At 42.1% G+C, this 22,402-nt stretch overlaps 1 protein-coding gene across 5 annotated transcripts in view; it reads right to left on the bottom strand.

Annotated features, from left to right (window-relative positions):
- Positions 1-16,064, bottom strand: part of LOC124616460 (serine/threonine-protein phosphatase 6 regulatory subunit 3) — a 186,685-nt gene extending 170,621 nt beyond the window's left edge. For 2 of the 5 annotated variants that reach the window (XM_047144801.1, XM_047144793.1), the window contains exon 1: positions 15,793-16,027. The gene's annotated coding sequence lies outside the window, so the exon portion shown is untranslated. The other 3 variants (XM_047144779.1, XM_047144772.1, XM_047144786.1) reach the window with 3 other exon arrangements.
- Between the last annotated feature and the right edge of the window lie 6,338 nt (positions 16,065-22,402).

The raw sequence follows: 22,402 nt of genomic DNA, 5'->3' as shown, positions 1-22,402 counted from the left end.
TTACTGGCTGCTTTTCTGGGTACTACCAGGTTTATACAGTAGCCAACATACCATCTAACAGGCCAATAAAAACGAAGATTTCAAACTTAACTGCAAACGAAATATAACCAATAATTAACTCTGTGGGTCCATTCTAATTTAATGGACACAGACACACTAAATATAATGCTGCCTGGTTGCTAAAGCTGACAGGGCCAGAAAGTAATCATTTTCTGTGAAACTACTACTTTCAAATCTTCAACTCCTATCAATCACCTTGCCAGTGCCTCCCTTCAGTGCATGTACAGTACAGATTCTCATTTACATACAGCTGCCACATGCTACATGCAGGAAAATGAAAATTCTAGCAATGTAATAGGCTACACACCGAGTTCAATCTGGATTTTGCGAATATGAAAACCAGTCTCTCAATTTCAGAACAATACGAAGGTATACACTAGGAACTTCACCTATCTACAGTAGAGTCCAGCTACTCAAAGCAAGAATGTTTGCAGATCAACCCTAACACTAAACACATTCAGTTAAAAGTGTCAATGTTTCATTCAAAGTCCAGTTGCTGAATTCATAAACAGCCATTAGTTATGGCTGAGAGCAACAAATAAAGAAACACGTAAGTTTAATGTCATGTCAATGAAATAGTCAGAAAGGCGGCACTATGTCTCAAGAATTAACAGTGATTTTGTTCATTAAAAATAATAAAAAGTACATCAGAGAAGAGATATAATGGAAGGGAAACAGCCGCACTTGATCCAATCAACAGAACCAGAGTACACAGTCTGACCTTAAGACACCCACTAGAGCTACATTTTGAAATATTGCTTGTCAGTTTTCATCCTTCTTGGATAAAGATGATCATGGACTGTCTTGAACACTATGGCAGTGAATGAAGTCAGTCCCTTGCACTAAGCAGCAGAAGAGACAGAGATATATATACAATACTATCACAACTTCTATCTTTCCTTCTCAAGTCAATTCCCTGCCAAAAGAAAGTTGTTGGGGAAATTACTTTCAAAAGCATAACAAACAAATTTTCTAGTTCACTAATACACTTACAACAAACAAATGATTCTAATACCTTATGACTATCAACAAAAATTGTCTCACACCTAATTAAATTCATTTAGCACATTGCCCGAATACAGGTAGATCCTGTTACACACTGACCGATTATCTGCATGTTTGCATCTATACAATTTTAGTTTTAGGTCCAGTGCTGCTATCTGTTAACAGTAAAGAAGCACTAATACATCTCAATGAGCATCTTCTGTTGTGTTTTTTGAGACACAAACCGTCAGTTCAATTCCGTTCAGCAGTGAAGTTGCACATATCAGGTAAGAGAGTGTGCTGTCACAGGAAAGCAGCACACACAATGACTGTAAGCATTACAAAGTTACAAGTTCTGGATTGTTATGAGAAAGATGAGCTTACTGTTGATATTCAGCATGCTTTGGGACTTAGTGAGTCCACTGTTAAGTACTATTCATGACAGTGCAAAATCAATTCGAAAAACTGCTCAATCTTCGACTAACTTATAGTGTGTTTAAAGTTAGTTGTGACTTTTGACGCTTGGCTGACCAGAGGGGGATGAGACGCCGTTGCCCAGGTAACACCAATAGCAAGCTGGCTTTCCCTACCAAGTGGCCAGCGCTTCACCTGGTAAAACGCCTCTGTTACCACATCATCAGTAAACAGTACCATGTGGTGCCATGCATTACATGCATCAACGTTTGTCAGCTCTTATTGTGAAATCATATTTTCTCGCATTGAAAAGTTCTGTAGTTGTCAAGTATTGTAAACAAGTGTTTTGTGTTGGCATTGCATTAATATCAACAGTGCAGTACATATGACCAAGAGATTTGCAATGAAAATGTCGTCCAAGAACACGTTCACTGGCTGAGAAGAAACATTCTGCTGCAAAACATTCCTCAGAATTCGACAAAAGTAATGGACAAAACACCATACCACGCAGTTGTGATGCATGAAGCTCCAACAGTGCACTGTAGGAAAGCTGGTGTTTTGTTCTGGGTACAAGGAATGTTCCACAAGATAAAAGTTTAACGTAGTGTATATTTGGCGAAGTTAATGGAATATGTAGTGTTGTAGAAGTCAAAACTCCATACTACCAGGTCGACGAACTGGCTAACGGTAAACAGCATAGTTCAATCAGGCTTCCTCTGTACCATGCTCATATAAATCCAACATAGTATATGGGTCTAGGTGAAATGTAATGCGGCAAGAAAACAGCAGCAAGAAGTTTACCCTCACTAAGATCAAAATGCTGACAAAAGAAGTCACTGTAAATGTTGCACAACAGGACTGGCCTTAAGTTGTCAACCATACCAGGAAGGTAGTGACGAGCCATTCATGAAGGACTGTGACGAGTTCTGAGAAATACGGAACTTCTCTTGTTGCTACGATAAAATCTTCTTCTTTCTCATTTCACCAGCTACTGGTTAGTTGGTTTAAAAGAGGGGGAAAGGGATCAAACTACGAGGTCATCGGTTCCTTGTTCCTAATAAAACAATGCCACAAGTGTGAGAATAAAACAGAAGAGACATATAACACAAAACAAAGGATAGAAAGACCACAAGAATGAAGGTAAGGCAACAAACACTAAAAGGAACAGAAGTACAAAAAACAACAGACAGGCAAGAAACAGTTAGAAGAGAGTAAAACAAGAAAGCAGATTACAGTGGCTGGTCGACCACGAAAATAAAAAGGAAAAGCCAGCCACCCCGCAACACATTATTAAATCCTCCATCCTAAAAGCACTAGGGTGGAGGACACAGAGGGACAAAGGACATGTGCTAAAACTCTGACCAAATGATAAAACCCACCCTTACACATGAAACGTAAAACCAAATCAGCCGATGAAGCGTTGTCTGCTAAAAACAATGATAAAGAGTCAGGCAACCTAAGATGAAGTCACACGGCAGCCAAACAAGAAGAGGGCAGAAGAATATGTGCCACTGTCAACCAGGCGCCGCACCGACACTCAGGCAGGTCTTCACAGCACAGAAGGTGGCCGTGGGTCGCCCAGGCATGGCCAATTCAGAGCCGGCAGAGAACCACGGAATCCCTACGAGAGGCCCTCATTGGGGACTTCCACACATTCATGGTCCCCTTAATGGCTCGCAGCTTGTTGTGCGTACTGAGATTTTGCCATTCCGTCTCCCAAAGCTGACAAAACCTTGAGGCGTAATAATGAACGCAGGTCAGTTAAGGGGATGTCAATCTCCATAAGTGGTTTCAGTGTAGCCTGTCAGCAACTTCATTTCCTGGGATTCCGACGTGACCAGGAACCAGACGAACACCACTGAACAACTGGACCTGGACTGTTCCAGGGCATAGGTGGACTCCTGGATGAACATTACCAAAGGATGATGAGTGTAGCACTGGTCGATAGTTTTCAGGCTGCTCAAAGAGTCAGTATATAAAAGACTCCTCATTGCATGAACGGAGATACTGAAGTGCACAAGAAATGGCCACCAGCTCTGCAGTGAATACACTACATCCAATGGGTAAGGAATGCTGTTCAATATGGCCGCCGTGAACGTAGGCAAAGCCAACGCAACCATTAGCCATCAAGCCGTTGGTGTAAACCACTTCACAGCCCTGGAACACGTCAAGAATTGAGAGGAAGCGACAGCGGACAGCTGCAGGGTTAATGGAGTCCTTAGAGCCACGTGAAAGATCTAGATGAAGCTGCGGCCGAGGCGTACACCATGGAGGCATACACGAACAGACCACAAGTAGAGGTGACAAAGGAAAGAACACATGAATCGCAATCATTAGCCCCGACCTGGGCCGCCAATGCGGGAGATGGACTGCCACAGGCGGGAAAAGGAGACAGTAATTCAGATGCTCAGGAGAACAACAAGTGTGTGCAACGTAACTGGCGAGCAGTTGTGCACGTCTGATTTGCAATGGAGGGACCCCAGCTTCCACCAGTACGCTGGTCACCGGACTCGTCCTAAATGCTCCTGTCGCTAGTCGAACCCCGCAGTAGTGCGCAGGGTTGAGTAAATGCAACACTGAGGGCACTGCAAAACCATAAAATACACTCCCATAGCCAATTCGGGATTGAACAAGGGCTATGTAGAGCTGCAGCAGCATAGAGCGATCTGCACCCCAATTGGTGTTGCTCAGGCAACGGAGGGCACTGACGTGCTGCCAGCAGTTAAGATGAGGAAGCCAAGTCAATTGAGCGTCGAAAACCAGTCCTAAGAATTGACATGTCTCCACTACAGTGAGTGGATCGTTATGAAGGTAAAGTTCTGGGTCCGGATGAATGGTAGGATGCCGACAGAAGTGCATCACACACGACTTTGCGGCTGAAAACTGGAAGACATGAGCTAGAGCCCATGACTGCGCCTTGTGCATGGCTCCCTGTAGGCGACACTCAGCAACACCAGTACTGGAGCAGCAGTACGAAATGCAGAAGTCGTCTGCATACAGAGAAGGTGAGACAGAGGGCCTGACAGCTGCCGCTAGACCGTTAATGGTCACACAAATACAGAGCCCTGTGAGACTCCATTCTCCTGGATATGGATGGAACTGTGGGAGGCACCAACTTGGAGATGGAAAGTAGGAGCGACAGGAAGTTTTGGATAAAAATCAGGAGCGGGTTCCAGAGACCCCACTCATACAATGTGGCAAGGATATGATGTCGCCAGGTCCTGTCGTATGCTTTACCTAAGTCAAAAAAAGACAGCAACCAGTTTTTGGCATCTGGAAAAGTCTGTTCGGATGGTAGACTTGAGGGACAGTGGTAGAGCTATCCTGGCGGAAGCTACCCTGACATGGAGCCAGTAGGCCACATGACTCCAGGACCCAACCCAACCGCTGACACATCATATGTTCCAGCAGCTCACAAAGAACTTTGGTGAGGCTGATAGCTATCAACATAAAGCGGGTTGTTACCAAGTTTGAGCACCAGAATGATGGTGCTCTCCCGCCATTGCGATGAAAATACGCCATCGCACCAGATCCGGTTGAAGATGACGAGGAGATGTCACCTGTAGTCAGACAAGAGATGTTTAATCATTTGGCTGTGGATCCGATCAGGCCCAGGAGCTGTGTTGGGGCAATGTACAAGGGCACTGAGGAGCTCCCACTCTGTAAATGGGGCGTTATAAGATTCACTGTGGCATGTTGTGAATGAGAGGACATTCCCTTCCAGCCGCTGTTTGACAGTGCGAAAGGCTGGGGGGTAATTCTCCGATCCAGAGGCTCGAGCAAAGTGCTTGGCAATTGCATTGGTAGATAACACGCCATTTGTGGTAACATCGGGAACACATGTTGGGGTCCGGTACCAGAAAAGACGTTCGATCTTTGCCCAGACAGGGGAAGGTGACGTATGGCACCCAATGGTTGAGACGTATCTCTCCCAATACTCCTGCTTCCGTTGTTTGATAAGTTGGCAAACGCGAGCATGGAGCCGTTTAAAGGTTATGAAGTTCTCCAGGAAAGGATGCCGCTTATGCCACTGTAGAGCTCGCCGATGCTCCTGACTGCCTTGCGCCGGGGGCGCCACAAAGAGCGAGGGATCACGTTTTCTGCTGCAGAAACAAATGTTGTAGTTACCTGCTCAACCATCACAGTGGTGTTACCATGTGGGGGAGATTCAACAGTGACAGCAGAGGTGACAGTTTCCCAGTCCGCCTTGTTTAAAGCCCATCTGGGCATGCGTCCGTGGGCCTGACACTGAGGCAGTGACAGGAAGATGGGGAAGTGGTCACTGCCATACAGGTCGTCATGTGCTGTCCAGTGGATAGATGGGAGAAGTCCTGGGATGCAAATTGATAAATCAATGGCCGAGTAATTAGCATGAGCCACACTGAAATGTGTGGTGGCCACAGTGTTTAAGAGGCACAGGTCGAACTGAGACAGTAAAGTTTCGACATCTCTGCCTAGGCCAGTAAGCACGGTGCCACCCCACAAGGGGTTATGGGTGTCAAAATCTCCCAAAAGTAGGAAAGGTTTAAGGGAGTCAATCAATAAGTGCAGCTATTACATTCAGGGGTACTGCACCATCTGGAGGAAGGTATACATTGCAGACAGTTATTTCCTGCTTTGTCCTTATTCAGACAGCTTCAAGAGGGGTTTGAAGAGGCACAGTTGCACTACAGACTGAGTTTATGACATAAACTCCACCTGACACTCAATTATAGTCGCTATAGTTCCTGTAATATCCCTTATAACCATGGAAGGCAGAGGTCCGCATTGCAGGGAACCAGGTTCCCTGGAGGGCAATACAGAAAGCAGGTGTAAAGCTTAACAGGTGCCGTAGCTCAGCCAGGATGACATCATTGTGAGACTGGGAAGGCATGGAACATTCAATGAGGCAGTTTATGCCTCAGGGTCACCTGCTGCCACAGACTTATTGCCTTAGCTGTCTATATACATTGTGTCTGAGGGTCTGGCGAGATTTAGGTCCTCAGTGGACGCCAGAATCTCCACCTCATCCACAGACACAGAGCTTGTAGGTAGCGGTGGTGTGGGTGACACCATAATTTCCTTGGTCTTAGGGGTTTTCTTTTTGGCTTTCTCTCACTGCTCCTTGGGTTTCCCTGGTTGGGAGGACTTCACTGGCTCAGTCTTCGGGACTGTGGATGAGCGTGAAGACCTACGACCAGCTGCTTTTGGGCTCTTCAGCCACTGGCAGGTGTCATCTTTCCCACTAGCAGAAACCTGGGAAGGGAGTGACCCAAGGGACCCCTTCCTAGTGAAAGAAGCCAAAGAAGACTTATGCTTCTCCGGCTTAGAAGTGGGGACAGATGTCCCCGATGGTTGGGAGGGCGTTGCTCCTGAAGCAGGTGGTGCAAGAGCAACAGGAAGGGAAACGCCACCCCACCATCAAGGGGGCAGGTGTAGTCTCCCAGCTCTGAGAGGTGATTGGAGTTGGCAGAGCTGATAGTGCCAGAACTGCTGTAGCAGCGGCATAAGACGATGTCATACATACAGGATGCAAGCGTTCGAATTTTCTCTTAGGCTCATTGTAGGTCAAATGGTCCAGGGTCTTGTACTCCATGATTTTCCTTTGTTTCTGGAGAATCCTGCAGTCTGGCGAGCAAGGCAAATGGTGCTCTCCGCAGTTGACACAGACGGGAGGTGGGGCACATTGAGTATTGGGATGTGATGGGCATCCGCAATCTCGACATGTGATGCTGGAAGTACAGTGGGAAGACATGGCCGAACTTTCAGCACTTAAAGCACTGCGGTAGGCCATCACCTTGACCTTCTCGGGCAACGTATCACCCTCGAAGAGCAAGATGAAGGCACCGATGGTAACCTGATTATCCCTTGGACCCCAGTGGACACACCAGACGAAATGTACACCTCGCCGTTCTAAATTGGGGCGCAACACCTCATCAGACTGCAAAAGAAGTTCCCTTTGAAATATGATTCCCTGAACCATATTTCAGCTCTTATGGGGCATGATGGTTACAGAAACATGCCCCAGTTTATCACAGACTGGGCAGAGGATGTTGTTTTGATCAAGACTGACCCAGATCTCATTTTGGACAAGCCCTCCACCTCCACAAACTTGTCCTCTAAATGCTCAACAAAAAACTGAGGCTTCATCGTCATGAAAGATTCCCCATCAGCTCTCAAACATAAAAGGTACCGAGTCGAATAAGATTCGCTGCCATCCTTAGCCTGACGTTCCTCTCATGGTGTGGCCAGGGAGGGGAACGATTTAGGGGCGTACTTCTCTGCATTGAATTGAGCTCGTGAACGCTTAGAGACTGCTGGTGTTTCGCCACCAGCAAGAGATGATGGACTAAGCTTCATCGCATGTCATCCGCCCTGATGCCACCCACTCCGACCAGGGGCCCTCCCCACAGGTGCCATCCAGCCGCAGCAAAGGCCACTTGGCAGGATGGCCATTGCCGGGAGTCCCAATGCCCCAAGAGGATGGGCATCTACCCCTTGGCATATGTGGGGAGTTAACGGTGCAGGCAACAGCAGAGTGATCCCTGTGCGGTCTGGGGGCTACAGCCAACAGGGTACAAGGCGGCCCTACTACAATGGACTGGCTACCGTGCTGGATATCAGATGCAAAGAGGTCCATGTTCATTGTCAACACAGAAAGCGGCGCTGTGTAGTGCCTGTGGAAAATGCACCCAGGAAGGTGTCCTCGCCCAAGAGATGGAGAATGGGTGGGACTGCAATGCAACAACAAGAAAGTGGGCTAAAGATCTCAATGCACGATGGGCACAATGCACCATGTAAGGCGCCCTTCCCCAATTGGCTCAGTCTTCAGAAAAATTTTGAAAAATGGTGGTCAAACCCTACAGGGGAACATCACATAAAGGCCAAAACGTGTAAAACTCCTTTTAGTCACCTCTTATGACAGGCAGGAATATCTCAGGCCTATTCTAATCCCCGGACCCACAGGGGGGGCCAGCTATTGATGGCCCTCAATAATTACATTATTTGATCGAAAAAATCTGTAGTCTCTTGAATGTTGCGGTAGATATGATAGTTTCGCATATTAATCATATGGTAAAACACTCTTGTCTTTGCGCACGATCATTTGCCAAAATCTTGTTCTAATATCTAAAAACATTTAAAACACATGAAAAATTTATAATATTTCAGTCTAGCTTTTTCATCGAGGCACGAGTTCGTGACGGAGTGATTTACGTACATTCCCTTTTTCTCGAGATTGGAGAATAATTCAATATATTACCTACATTTAATCCACAGCAACATCAAACACCCACCAAACACAAATTCATAGTGACACCTGTTTTTCACTGCAAACCAAGAATTTCTTGCATTAGTTTACCTATTATCGAAACACTGCAATGACTACGGCCACTAACAGAATGATAGGCAGTTCATCATGAAGCTGACGATTTTAACTGTAAAATGTGTGAGAATGAGAGTTTACTACCAAATAGTTTCTATAAATTTGTTTCACAAAGATCACAGATCGGCCGGTTTGCTGCTCACGCAGTGTCACGAACCTGCCAAATTCTGCACCAAATAGGACTGGCATTATACTGTGGTCACCTGCTGACGCGTGCAGCACACACTTCCCTCTACTTGCTCCATACCGTACTGTCAAAAGCCGCAACTTATTATAAATGCACTATAAGTGCAACTAAAATGAGCAAATATAGTTTGAGGCGATGGGGGGGGGGGGGGGGGGGGGGAATAAGAAGAAGAAGAAGAAGAAGAAGCAGCTACGCCATTGGACTGACAATCAGTAGGACATCCATCTCTCTGGAGCTGCTATTTGAATAACAAGTGCTTGTATGCATATTTACCGAAAGAAGAGGATGACCCAGCATCTTTCTAGGCCAGCTCAGGTTGGTTTGATCTTTTCAAGGATCATTTTGGCTTTCACAACATTAAAATAATAGGAGAGGCAAATGAAATTGACGCCAAGGAATTTATAGAAAGGTTTAAAGAAAGTGTGACAGCAAGAGGCTTCACTGGGAATCATCCTTGATGTAACAGGCTTATTTTGGAAACTGATGTCTAGCTGCACTTTCATTTCTAATGAAGCAAAAACAATACCCAGATTTATGGCTAGCAATGACTATTGCGCCATTTCTCTTTGGAGGAAATGCTGCAGGGGATTGCAAATTAAAACCCCTTATCATCTACTGTTCTCAAAATCCTTGGGTACCAAAGTGCTGTGACAAGAGCAGGCTGGGAGTTCACTGGAGATGGAAAAAAAGTGATGTGATACTTTCTGCTATTTTCTATGACCATTTCCTTAAAGAACTGCATGGAGATTTGAAGGCTTACCGTGAGAAAGAAAAAAAAAAAAGGTCCCTTTCAAAATTCATCTTCTCCTCAATAATGTTCCCCCAGCCACCCACTTTCCATCACTGATTCAAATATAAACACCGAAGCCCTGTTTCTGCCACAGAACACTTTATATCCACCCTGCAATCCACCGATCAGGAACTTTTTTCCTATATTCAGGATGGCTAGGAGATTATTTCTGCTAGAAAGAGCAGATAAGCAGTTGTTAGCATTTCACTTAGACAGATAATTAACATCATTTGGTTCCAGTACAATGGACACAGAGGAATTATGGGCAAAATTTAAACAAATTGTAAATCATGCTCTGGAGAAGTACGTGCTGAGTAACTAGATTAAGGATGGAAAAGGTCCACAGCAGTTTAGCAACAAAATGCTGAGGAACCACAGGCTGTTGCACTCTTGATTCAAAAGAGAATGCACAACTGACAACATGTAAAAGTTAGTAGAGATTTGCAAGTACGTGAAAAGATCAGTGCATGAACCATACAACAGCTACCACAGTCATACCTATGCATAAGATGTTGTCGAGAATTCAAGAAAATTCTGGACTTACATAAAATCATTTAAGTGGGTCCAAGGCTTCTACCAAGTCACACTTTGATCAGTCTGGTGTAGCAGTAGCGATTTTACGAAGAGTACTCTACTGCACTGGCTACTCACTTAGCTTGCATTTATCAGGAATCTCTCACTCAGCACAAAGTCCCAGGGAACAGGAAAAAACCCACAGGTGACTCCTGTTTATAAGAAGGGCAGACCAACAGACCCGCAAGCAAAATTACAAACTAATACCCTTAACCTCAGTTTGCTGCATAATTCTTGAACTTATTTCAAGTTCGAATATACTAGATTTTCTTCAGACTGAAGAGCCTCTCTCCATTAATCAGCACAGTTTTAAAAAAGCATTGCTTATCAAAAACTCAGCTTGCCCTTTTCTCACATGATATCCTGCAAACTATGGATAAAGAGCAACAGGCAGATTCCATACATCTAGATTTCCAAAAAAACATTTGACGCCGTGTACCACTGCAGACTTAAAGGTATGAGCATATGGACCAGATTATCAGATAAAAGTGAGTGGCTTGAAGATCTCTTGAGTAACAAACTGGTACATTGCCCTCAATTACAACTCTTCATCAGAGGTGAGGGCATCATGAGCGCTGCACGAAAGTGTGATAGGTCCAACATTACTTTCTACACACACTAATGATCTGGTGGACAAGGTGAACAGCAATCTGCAACTGCTTGTGACAGCTGGCTCTAAATGTAGAAAACATACAAGTTTAAGCAGACAACTAGGAAAAACAAACCCATAATGTTCAAATAAGCAATAGTAGTGTGACATTTGACACCATCATGTCGATTAAATACCTAGGCTGCAAAGCAGTAGGTATGAAACAGAATTAGCATTTAAGGATTGAAGTACGAAGGTGAATAGTCAACTTTGGCTTATTGAGAGAATTTCAGCAAAATTTGGTTCATCTGTAAAGACGACTGCATTCAGGACACTACTGCAATCCATTCTTGAGTACTGCTCGAGTGTTTGAGATTCACACCAAATCAGACTAGCCTAAAGGAAGTCACCCAAGCAATTCCGAGACAGGCTGCTAAATTTGTTACCGGCAGGTTTGAGCGACTCGCAAGTATTACAGAGTTGCGCTAGGAACTCAAATGCAAATTTCTGGAAGGAAGGCAACTTTTTTTCGAGGAAAATTATGGATCAAATAAGCCAGCATTTGCAGCTGATGGAGAATAATTCTACTGCCACCCACATACATTTTGTGTAAGGACCACAAAGGTAAAGCAAGAGAAATTAAGGCTCATATAGGGTCAAGTAGATGCATTTTTCCGCCGCTCTATTACCGAGTGGTACAGGAAAGGAAATTACTAGTAATGGTATATGGTATCCTCTGTCATGCACCATACAGCGGCTTGTGGAGTATATCTGTAGATGTAGATACTATCTGCATCAAATTTCCTTCACTTAATAGAAGAATGTGATTCAAATAATGGACTTACCATCAAGATTTTCTGGCTATAGTTGAATATTAAGAAGTGACTGATGTTATTAGAGACACATGGACTGACAGCATATCAAAATGTATGGATTGTGTATGGAGAAACCTGGCCCAATGCTGTGTAAGTGCTAGAAGATGAAGTGATCAACGATATCAACATTAAAATGAGAGAACTTACAGACATGACATTGCAGACTGGATTCACTGATGTTGAAGAAGAGATTGTGTGTGACTTCCAAAACTCTCATTCCCAGGACCCGAACAAAGACTTGATAGTTTTCAGTGTGAACAGTAGTAAAGAAGAAACAGAAGTTTAGGAATTTTGGCATGTTAGAGAGCTGACACCAAAGAAAATGGCCAAGGCTTTGAAAATGACATCTGCAATGACAATTTTTGATGAACATGGTCTTCAAGAAGTAAGAAGTGCAATAGTGAAGAGAGGAGTTGAACTTTTTCCTACATGTTACAAAGAATTGTATAAACGAATGGTAAAGAAGACTACAGAGCTAAAAATAAACATTTCTTTGCCAAGCAGTGTGGCACTTCAAACGAATGTCAAATGCCCAGCTACAAACGCCTTGCATGTAAGGAAACCAATCATGAAAACAAAACTGAGTATAGGACCATCGTAATCTTCCATTGTAGATAATCCAGATGCAATTTAGGATGTAGATGAAAATAATATTGGTGTCTTATTGTGTGTTTCAGTGTCAAATTTTTAAGTGTAAAAAATTTTACATTAAAATGCGTTTCCTAAAGGGGACAATGGTTATATTTGCTAAAAACACTAAGAAACTCTGTTATTTTAAACCTAATACGTGAGTAAATGAGAACCTAACCCTGTATTTTACGTATAAAATTATTCTCGATTGATATAAATTCGCTCTGTGTGGCAATTCCATGGAAATTCCCAGTAACTGTAGCCACTGACAGCACAAAACATATATGTTTAATGTCACCTATTCTCTTCTCGCATTGCTGCTATTTTCATGACAGTGCCTGAAAGAAACTGTTTCAATGTTTCTGTAAATATCAAATATCTAAATTTATCACAGTGATCCTTGCAAAAATGCATATGACAAGCACAGATAACCAATAAAACCCATACCATTTCACATTCTGAAATAAAACTTGTCATGATTCACATCTGTGAATATATTTCTTTTTCCCTTACTGTTTCCTTAAGTGGTTTACTGTTACTGGATTAGTCACGGTAGCTGCTTGTAAAGCGAATGGCAACTGTCACTTGCCTTACCAGCACCCACACAGTCACTTCATCATATACTACACATAGTGGTAACAGTGATGGTGGTGTTGATGACAGCAATAATATGATGGTAATGTAAAATTCAAATAACTTTACCTGCAGAAAGTTTGTTTGGATACCCATTTGTCTCATGAATCACATTTGTGACACCACATTATACTGCCAAACATATGATTTGTTTTTAAACATATTTCTTTTGTAAATGCAAGGCTACTTGCTGAGTGTTTACACGATTGGCTTTTACACTAACCCTTACCTACTTCTAAATCTATTAGATATATCTAATCGCATTCGTTTGTAGAACAATTGTTGTGAAGAACAAATTATTTCAATTTGCTTTTCAATTAAAACACACGATTTCTACTTACAGCTGCAATATGTAATGTGACTGTGCAAATCAGGAATATTTCACATCTTTACACAAAATCTCAAATGCAAATATGCACACAGGCATAAATCAGCCATTATTCCAAACACACATGACCACTGGACAGGTCATGTAATACACAAATAAAAATCCATGATAGTAACATGTCTTCTTGTGTCTGCAGGGTACCGTTTGACAGATAAATATGGAGATGAGTTTTCTATCTCTATCAGGAGCTTTAATTCACATGGGAAGGGGTCCAATATATTAAGTTTACGTCATGGAGACAAGTTATGTTCTTAATATTATAATTTATAAATACTAGTATTTTCAAATAGTGGTCAGTTTGTGAGACAAAATTTCATGTAGATACAGTAAACATATTGTGGTTATTAGTGTATCATTTGCCAACAGCTTGTCCATGATAAGTTCACCATTTTACTGGCACTGCCAGAAGTGTAGAAAATCAGCACTAGTTAAACTTTCATTCGCCTCCAAGCACTGACAACATTAGGCTGCTCTTAGACAGGCAATGTCAGTGTACACATTGTGAAGAGCAATGGTGCGATCACTGAAAAAGAAGCTAATGCTACCTTCTTCTCATCACTCCACTCCTTTTGGAAGTGCTAATAAATGGGCAAGGTGAGCATCCTGCTGTTCCCAACAGCCTCTGCATGAATCAACTTACTATAGACAAGCTGTACATTATCCTTGCAGCACATTTCTGTGTAATGAACAGCTTACTTAATTGCACGTCTCAGGTCAGCTTGCAATTTACATCAAAGTTATGAACACCAAGTCCACCTACAGGATATGTATACCTGATTTGTTTCCTTATGTGGTTACTTGCTGGACATTTTATTTCTCTATACCAAACTGGCTAAATTTGACAAAAATGAACATATTAGTTTGACTACACTTACTAGAAATGATTGCTTTTTAAAAAAGGTAAATATATCATCTATATTAGACAAAGAACCTTGCAGCTATGCTGTTAAAATTCTCTTGATTATATTAGATACAACATTGTTACCACCCCCCCCCCCCCCCACACACACACACACACTATTTTTTTGTCGGCAGCATCAGCAAATCACATGCAAAAAGGGCTCAGTAACTAATGTTTTATTCTTATTGTGAAACCATTCAACATCCAGAACTTAGGCCCCTACTAAACAGGAGTGCATGCAAGTACCTAAACAAAAGCCCAAGGAAACAAAAACCAATCCACTTTAGATTTAACACTGTGACAGACATGAAAAATAAAGAGTAACGCCCACACAGACAGAGCTCAGAAATCAACAGAATATTTTAGAAAATAACCCTATAATTTCAAAATGAATATTTCTTTGCAAACGGTGGTATACTGAGATAAGCCTTAGTCATAAGAATGTGAGAAATGTTCTTGCCAACAGCTTTAAACATCAAAATTGAGAAAAGCAACATATAAGGCCTAATCTAAAAAACCAAAAACGTTTCAATTCTCGTACCAGTCCTGTTCTAACGGAGTACTCTCCTTCTGACAGGTCATTTACTTTTTTTAATTATTACTGCTTACTTTATCTGGGGACGATGAAACAGGTGTATCAATGAATTTTTGTGTTTTAACATAGGTTTTTTTTTTTCAGTGCAAAACAGAGATGTATCATTACCCCAACATCTCCGATGCAAATAACGTCCTTCTAAGAAAGTTTTGTATGGAACACAAACAAAATGGAAAATATTTCTCAAAAATTGCTGCTCCCATGGTTTATTTGCCCCCGCTCCGTCTATTTTCTGAAAGTTGTCTACTTTTGTGTGTGGGTGGGCCTGAATCAGTTACTTATACTAATTTGTAATGTGCAACACACAAACTGCTAACACCTACACACATTTTTTCTGACTACACACTATTAAGTTCAGTTACTTCACATTACCAGCACATGTGTAAAACTCATTCATATTCTGTATTAGCAACGAAGTTCGAATCCCAGAAACCAGTAAAATGTAAGCAAGATGAAAGGCAAACGTATCTGTAAATACTCCAATTAACACCAATGCAATCCCAACAACTTACACAAAATTCCCGACATTATGGAAAACAGGTATGCAATAGGACAATAAACACCAGGTATTAATCGCTCTATTGAAAGAAATTAACCGAAATAGTAACTGCAAACAGCAAATACCTAAGAAAGAACTCCTCACTCATATTCCATCCCCGTCGGTAACTAAATTCAAACTTCCTTTTATTTTCCAACGGATATGTTAGTGTCTGTTCTCCGATTTCTGCAATTTAACTCATTTTTAGCATATTAAAAATTACATAGCGTAGCACTGAGGTCTAAAACAAGGTAAAATTATTTGTTACGTACCTTTGGTGTTCAAAACGCCAGAAGCTTTCTTCTGTATCGTTCTAATAAGCGTTCCTCTTATTTGACGAAGATCTTTGCTCCAATCAACAGGAATACATCTGTCAGAATATCACAGCAAATGGTGCTCACGTATAAAACACAAGATAGGAATACTCTATTAAAGTACTTTATATCACGCGTTGTTACAACGTAAAAAATTTAAAAAAGCAAAACAAACAAACAGATTATCTGATTCTATCATACATTATGATGGCGTTACATTCTCGTTTCCCACAATGCACTTTCCCAAAGATAATATGAAGAAAATATCAAATATACAGCAGTTCGCAGGTCATTCGCATGCGTAATTTTTTATAACGAGATGCAGTCCAAATTTTTTCAGAACGCATACGATCTATGCAAAATTTTGTTTTCAAGGGTTCAGGAACTGGCTGAGAAATGTTCAATTAGAAGATATTGTCATTAAGAACCTTCCTCCACTAGCATATACAAGGTGGGCTTCCACATGAAATAAAAGTGACGCCACTTGACAGTCGCATGATCGACGTAACCGAAGTTTCGCGTGGGAACACCAAATTTCCTATAGCGCCGCTCGAGGGACGTCACTTTTAGCCGTGTCAGATAAGTTAAAGTCGCTTTAAATTTTTGATGCCATTTTCCTTCCTCTACGACCGATTACCGTCTTTCAATTGCCATCTAACGGCTGAATTTCTAAGCGCCATCGCTGTGTTTTGATTTTCACGTTAATAATTTTACCAAGTGTGTGTTTCGAAGCGCCTGAAAATTTCTGTAAAGTGGTTGTTAGTAGCAATTTTACTGTTTATTGAGCAGTACGAGATGCGACCTTGTTTATGAAACACAAAAACGATACTACAAAGCAAATATCAAGATTTACTTTAAATTGTGAATAGACGTAGAAAAACAACCCATGGTTGTGATTTGTGTGTTGCAAAAACAAAAAACGAGAAACATTCACAACTCCTACATCAACAAACGCATAAAATTGTTAAGACCCTAAAGAGCGCAAAATAAGCAGATTCTCGCCCAAAAAGATTAATTTCTGAAAATTATGTAGCGACTGTGAAGTTGTCAATAAAATAAAATATAGCCTACTTTAAAAAAAACTTATTACTTTCTTTTGTGTGTATTAAGAAAAATTTTATTGCATTTTTCTTTAAAATACAAGTGAGAGAGTTGTGAAACTCTGATACATATATTGCTTTTTCTGTACTTAAGTATACATAAAAATTGATCATTTTATGCTGTGTGGTAAATGCACAGCTGTAACGACAGCAAAATTTTGTGGAGTGTGATTTTACCATTCACGGGGGATACCATGCAACTCGTGTTAACATGATGTGTCTGTTATTCTAAACTGAATGTGCCCTAAACCATGACAACATGGAATTTTAAGAAGAACATAATATTAACTTTCCTCATTCAGCGTTGCCAGTAGTTAAAATATTTGACATTGCACTTACAAGCACATAATAGTTAACTTGTGTAGTGAGAGTGTATGATGTTTGGCATTGCAGTTATGAGTGTGTGAGAATTCCAGTGGCGGTGAATGCAAATGATACTCACGTACTGAAGCCACGAATAACGTTTTAGACACCTTTATACTTTATTAGCTTTTGTACTCACAATGTAATCAGAGTACGCTTTACACTATAAGATGAGACATGAGAACAACATTAGACAGGACAACAAAGACAATTATTTCCAAAGAGGCACACTTGTTCACCCTTTTTTGTGTTGATACGGATGGTCGCCATTGATACTGGCAGTCGGCACTGCCATACGGTCCCTCTCCTCCAGGGCAGAACATCGTGGAGTGAGTAGGGGGTAGATCCTATTCTGGCACACAGTCATGTAGAAATGATGGTGGGTGGAGAGATCTGCTGAAGTGAGAGCAGGGGTGGTCATAGGTGGGGATGCCTGTGACTGGCTGGCAGACCTCAAACCACACTGGTGAAGCGGTGGTATCAAAGTGAACCGCCACAGCAGTGGAGTTGGAGTCAGATTCAGGTTCCATAGAGCAGAACCTCAGATAATTGTTGTCCCTGATGTCAAGCAAGTTACTTTCGATGGTTTGCCTTTCACTAGGACTGAAAATATCTGTTTCCCACATTGGAGGCCTTTATAGAACCTGAAATATGGACGCTGTGACACTACACAAATTGTGTCATCATGTAGCATGACATGAGTGCAATCATGTAACTCTGTGTACAACAACGGGCCTTACATCATGTGGAAGCAGGAAAGGGGGGGTTTGTGTGTAGATGGTAACAATGAGCCATTTAACTTTGCACACCAAGGGCAGTAAGTCTGATGTGGGCACTGGTAGTGATCGTAAGAGGAAGTCTGCTAGACATTTGAAGCATTCACTGTACAATAACTTTGTGAGGAGGACTTGGTGTCATCTATGTAAGCAGTGAGGATACTCAGCAGTAGCTATGGCAACACATCAGTCAATTGTGCATCATCGCACATCAAAGTGGCATTGAAGGTCTTTCCAATAACCAACTGCTTTGCAGGTCGCAGGTTGTATGAAAGCACTGCACACACCACACAATCTGCCCAGCTCTCCAAAGAGGAATGACTTGAATTGTCGTCCTTGGTCAGTCATAATAGACAATCGACACCCAAAGCGAAATATCCGTAAGTCTATGAACACCTGCACAATAGATTCTGTCGTTATATTCTGTAGCGGAGCAGTCATTACCCAACGAGTTATAGGTTCAATAGCTGATACAATGTATTTGTAGCCATTTGACTCTGGCAAAGATACAACTAAATCCAAGTAAATATACTGGAAACACACTTCTGGTACTTTAAAGATATCATATGGTGGGAATGTGTAGTGTGTGACTTTGTTGCACTGGCAAGGAATACAGTCATGCAACCACTTCCTGCTGTTTACCTTAACTCACAGTCAGACAAAGCATTCCTGTTATAAGTCTCATGTTAGGGTGAGCCACTGGATGGGACAGATTACGTAAGCCATCAAAGATCATTTTTCCTGAACGACATCAGCAGTCTGCCCTCTGATGGGTCACACCATAGTGTAATATATATATATATATATATATATATATATATATATATATATATATATATATATATATATATATATATATATATGTGTGTGTGTGTGTGTGTGTGTGTGTGTGTGCTGGAACCACAAGCACATGTTTGGGTGCTGTAAGAGGCCTCGTAGCTGTCTGTATTGTTCTTTTGCTGCAGCTAAATTACCAAAATCAATGAGCACATTGAGGACATTAGTGCAAGACATATAGTGGCAGGGAAACGTTCCTACTGTGAACGCAGATGGCGTGGACCAAAGTGAAAAGTGTGAGTTTTCAGCCCTCGATGTCTTCCCGGAAGTGCTTCACCAATGCTAATAACTTGTGGTCATATGCAACCACAGCTGTTGGAATCCTCTTAACTTGCCGGAGAAAACACATAGCGATTGCTGGATACCATTCAATGTTTGTCGTAAAACTGCACTGATGGTGGTGTCACTAATGTTGGCAGTGATAGATAGGTAAGCAGTAGTGAGGCATGAGCTACTGCCACTGCTTTCATTAATGATCATTTCATAGTGCCAAATGCTCATAACAAATCCTCCAGCCATGGAATTGTTTGGTTTCCCTCAATGTTCATAACAGAAATGGTGTTGGTGAGAGGTGCTTGGATAACTGCTGTCTGTGGAATATAATGCCAATGGAAATTGATCATACCCAAAAATCTACTAAGTTTCTTGTAAATTGAGGGATTAGGCATTAGCCAAACTAATAAACTCCTTTTGTGTGTTGGTCTGATCCCCTCTGACGAAACAGAATGACCTAGAAATGTTACTTCCAGTTGTCATAAGTGGCATTTTTCGGTGATAACTGTTATGCCTAATCACCCCAGGGTGTTACTATTTAAGGTGTTCTCTGTGCTCATGTGGTGAAGAAGGAAAAAGTGTACAATGTCCAAGTATGGAAAGTAAAATGGAGGTTGCACAGTGCGGATTCGATTAATCTCTGCCAAGTTTGTGGCATATTTTTCAGTCTGAACAGCGTGTATAAAAATTCAAATAACCCAAAGGAAGTAATAATAGGAGTTTTAGGAATGTGTGCTGTTGCCATTGGTATTTGCAAGTACACCTTCTTTACAGTCTGTGACACTGAAAATGGAGACAATTATAATGAATGGAAAAGCCTTGGATGTTGGGTACCAGATATCGAGCAGGGATGCTTCTGGTATTGGGGGCCTTATAGCCACCGCAAATATAAAATGTGCCAATATTTTTGGGACCAAATGGATCAGTGAGGGTCACGTAAGGCCGTTACATAGAAATTCATCTGTGGCTGCTTTAGCGATAAATAACTTATCTCAGGGAAGTACCACGCCTTGTGGGAAACATATGCCTCTGTTATTACGATTCAGTGGACAATGCTACCCTAATGTCATGATGGTTTAGGGGCTGGGACACACTAAACGCACACATCAGGGTGTCACTGTTACTGGTTGCACTGTGGCATAACCCGACGTGGATCACAACATATTCAATTAGAGGCTCTTGCTCCATCGGAGGTGATACAGGATTTGAATCATACATTTCTTGGTACACTAGTGGCTGCTTATAGGAGTGAAACAGCAATGTGGTCAAGCTTAAATTTTTCACATCTCTGTGGCTGGAGACTGTACAGATATATTTGGATATTAGGCTAAGGAGGTAGGTACAGTAATGATAAAGAAATGCTTTTTATTGTTTCTTCATGTGTTTGCAATGAACATGCAGCAGAGCACAGACACTGGTTTATAATTTCAGCAAGTGTGAAACACAGCTGAGGCTTACTAGATTCTCCAGTGAACTACCAGAACAAATGGACACCCCAGCCTATAACTTTGTTAAGATTTGGATACATACGATAATGTCTGGTATTGCAGACCAAGAACCATGGAAATTCCAGATTCTATCGCTCTAATCGAACCCTTAGGTTCAAGTATTTATCACAATGAAAGTGAAATACAGACATAGGTACAGGTAGACAAACGTGCGATGGAAACCAATAACCCTAGACCAGAGATAAGTACAGACAAGCTTTGGCAAGTCCTTATTAATGACAAAATTTAATTGTGGATAATGCTCACTCACATAGGATCCACTTTAGGTGGTCGGTCATCCGAGGCTGGAATTCCTCTGATCGCTGGACTCTTGAATTGTCGAACTCTATCTTGCTTGACATTTGAGGCCTCTATACAGGGTGTTACAAAAAGGTACGGCCAAACTTTCAGGAAACATTCCTCACACACAAAGAAAGAAAAGATGTTATGTGGACATGTGTCCGGAAACGCTTAATTTCCATGTTAGAGCTCATTTTAGTTTCGTCAGTATGTACTGTACTTCCTCGATTCACCGCCAGTTGGCCCAATTGAAGGAAGGTAATGTTGACTTCGGTGCTTGTGTTGACATGCGACTCATTGCTCTACAGTACTAGCATCAAGCACATCAGTACGTAGCATCAACAGGTTAGTGTTCATCACGAACGTGGTTTTGTAGTCAGTGCAATGTTTACAAATGCGGAGTTGGCAGATGCCCATTTGATGTATTGATTAGCAATGGCAGTGGCGCAGTACGTTTGTATCGAGAAATGCTTTTTATTGTATCGAGACAGATTTCCAGAACGAAGGTGTCCCGACAGGAAGACGTTCGAAGCAATTGATCGGCGTTTTAGGGAGCACGGAACATTCCAGCCTATGACTCGCGACTGGGGAAGACCCAGAACGACGAGGACACCTGCAATGGACGAGGCAATTCTTCGTGCAGTTGACGATAACCCTAATGTCAGCGTCAGAGAAGTTGCTGCTGTACAAGGTAACGTTGACCACGTCACTGTATGGAGAGTGCTACGGGAGAACCAGTTGTTTCCGTACCATGTACAGCGTGTGCAAGCACTATCAGCAGCTGATTGGCCTCCACGGGTACACTTCTGCGAATGGTTCATCCAACAATGTGTCAATCCTCATTTCAGTGCAAATATTCTCTTTACGGATGAGGCTTCATTCCAACGTGATCAAACTGTACATTTTCACAATCAACATGTGTGGGCTGACGAGAATCCGCACGCAATTGTGCAATCACGTCATCAACAGAGATTTTCTGTGAACGTTTGGGCAGGCATTGTTGGTGATGTCTTGATTGGGCCCCATGTTCTTCCACCTACGCTCAATGGAGCACGTTGTCATGATTTCATACGGGATACTCTACCTGTGCTGCTAGAACATGTGCCTTTACAAGTACGAAACAACATGTGGTTCATGCACGATGGAGCTCCTGCACATTTCAGTCGAAGTGTTCGTACGCTTCTCAACAACAGATTCGGTGACCGATGGATTGGCAGAGGCGGACCAATTCCATGGACTCCACGCTCTCCTACCTCAACCCTCTTGACTTTCATTTATGGGGGCATTTGAAAGCTCTTGTCTACGCAACCCCGGTACCAAATGTAGAGACTCTTCGTGCTCGTGTTGTGGACGGCTGTGATACAATACGCCATTCTCCATGGCTGCATCAGCGCATCAGGGATTCCATGCGACGGAGGGTGGATGCATGTAT

Source organism: Schistocerca americana, chromosome 1 (genome assembly GCF_021461395.2).
Source record: "Schistocerca americana isolate TAMUIC-IGC-003095 chromosome 1, iqSchAmer2.1, whole genome shotgun sequence".
Lineage (NCBI taxonomy): Eukaryota > Metazoa > Arthropoda > Insecta > Orthoptera > Acrididae > Schistocerca > Schistocerca americana.
This window is presented reverse-complemented; position numbering and strand designations above follow the sequence as displayed.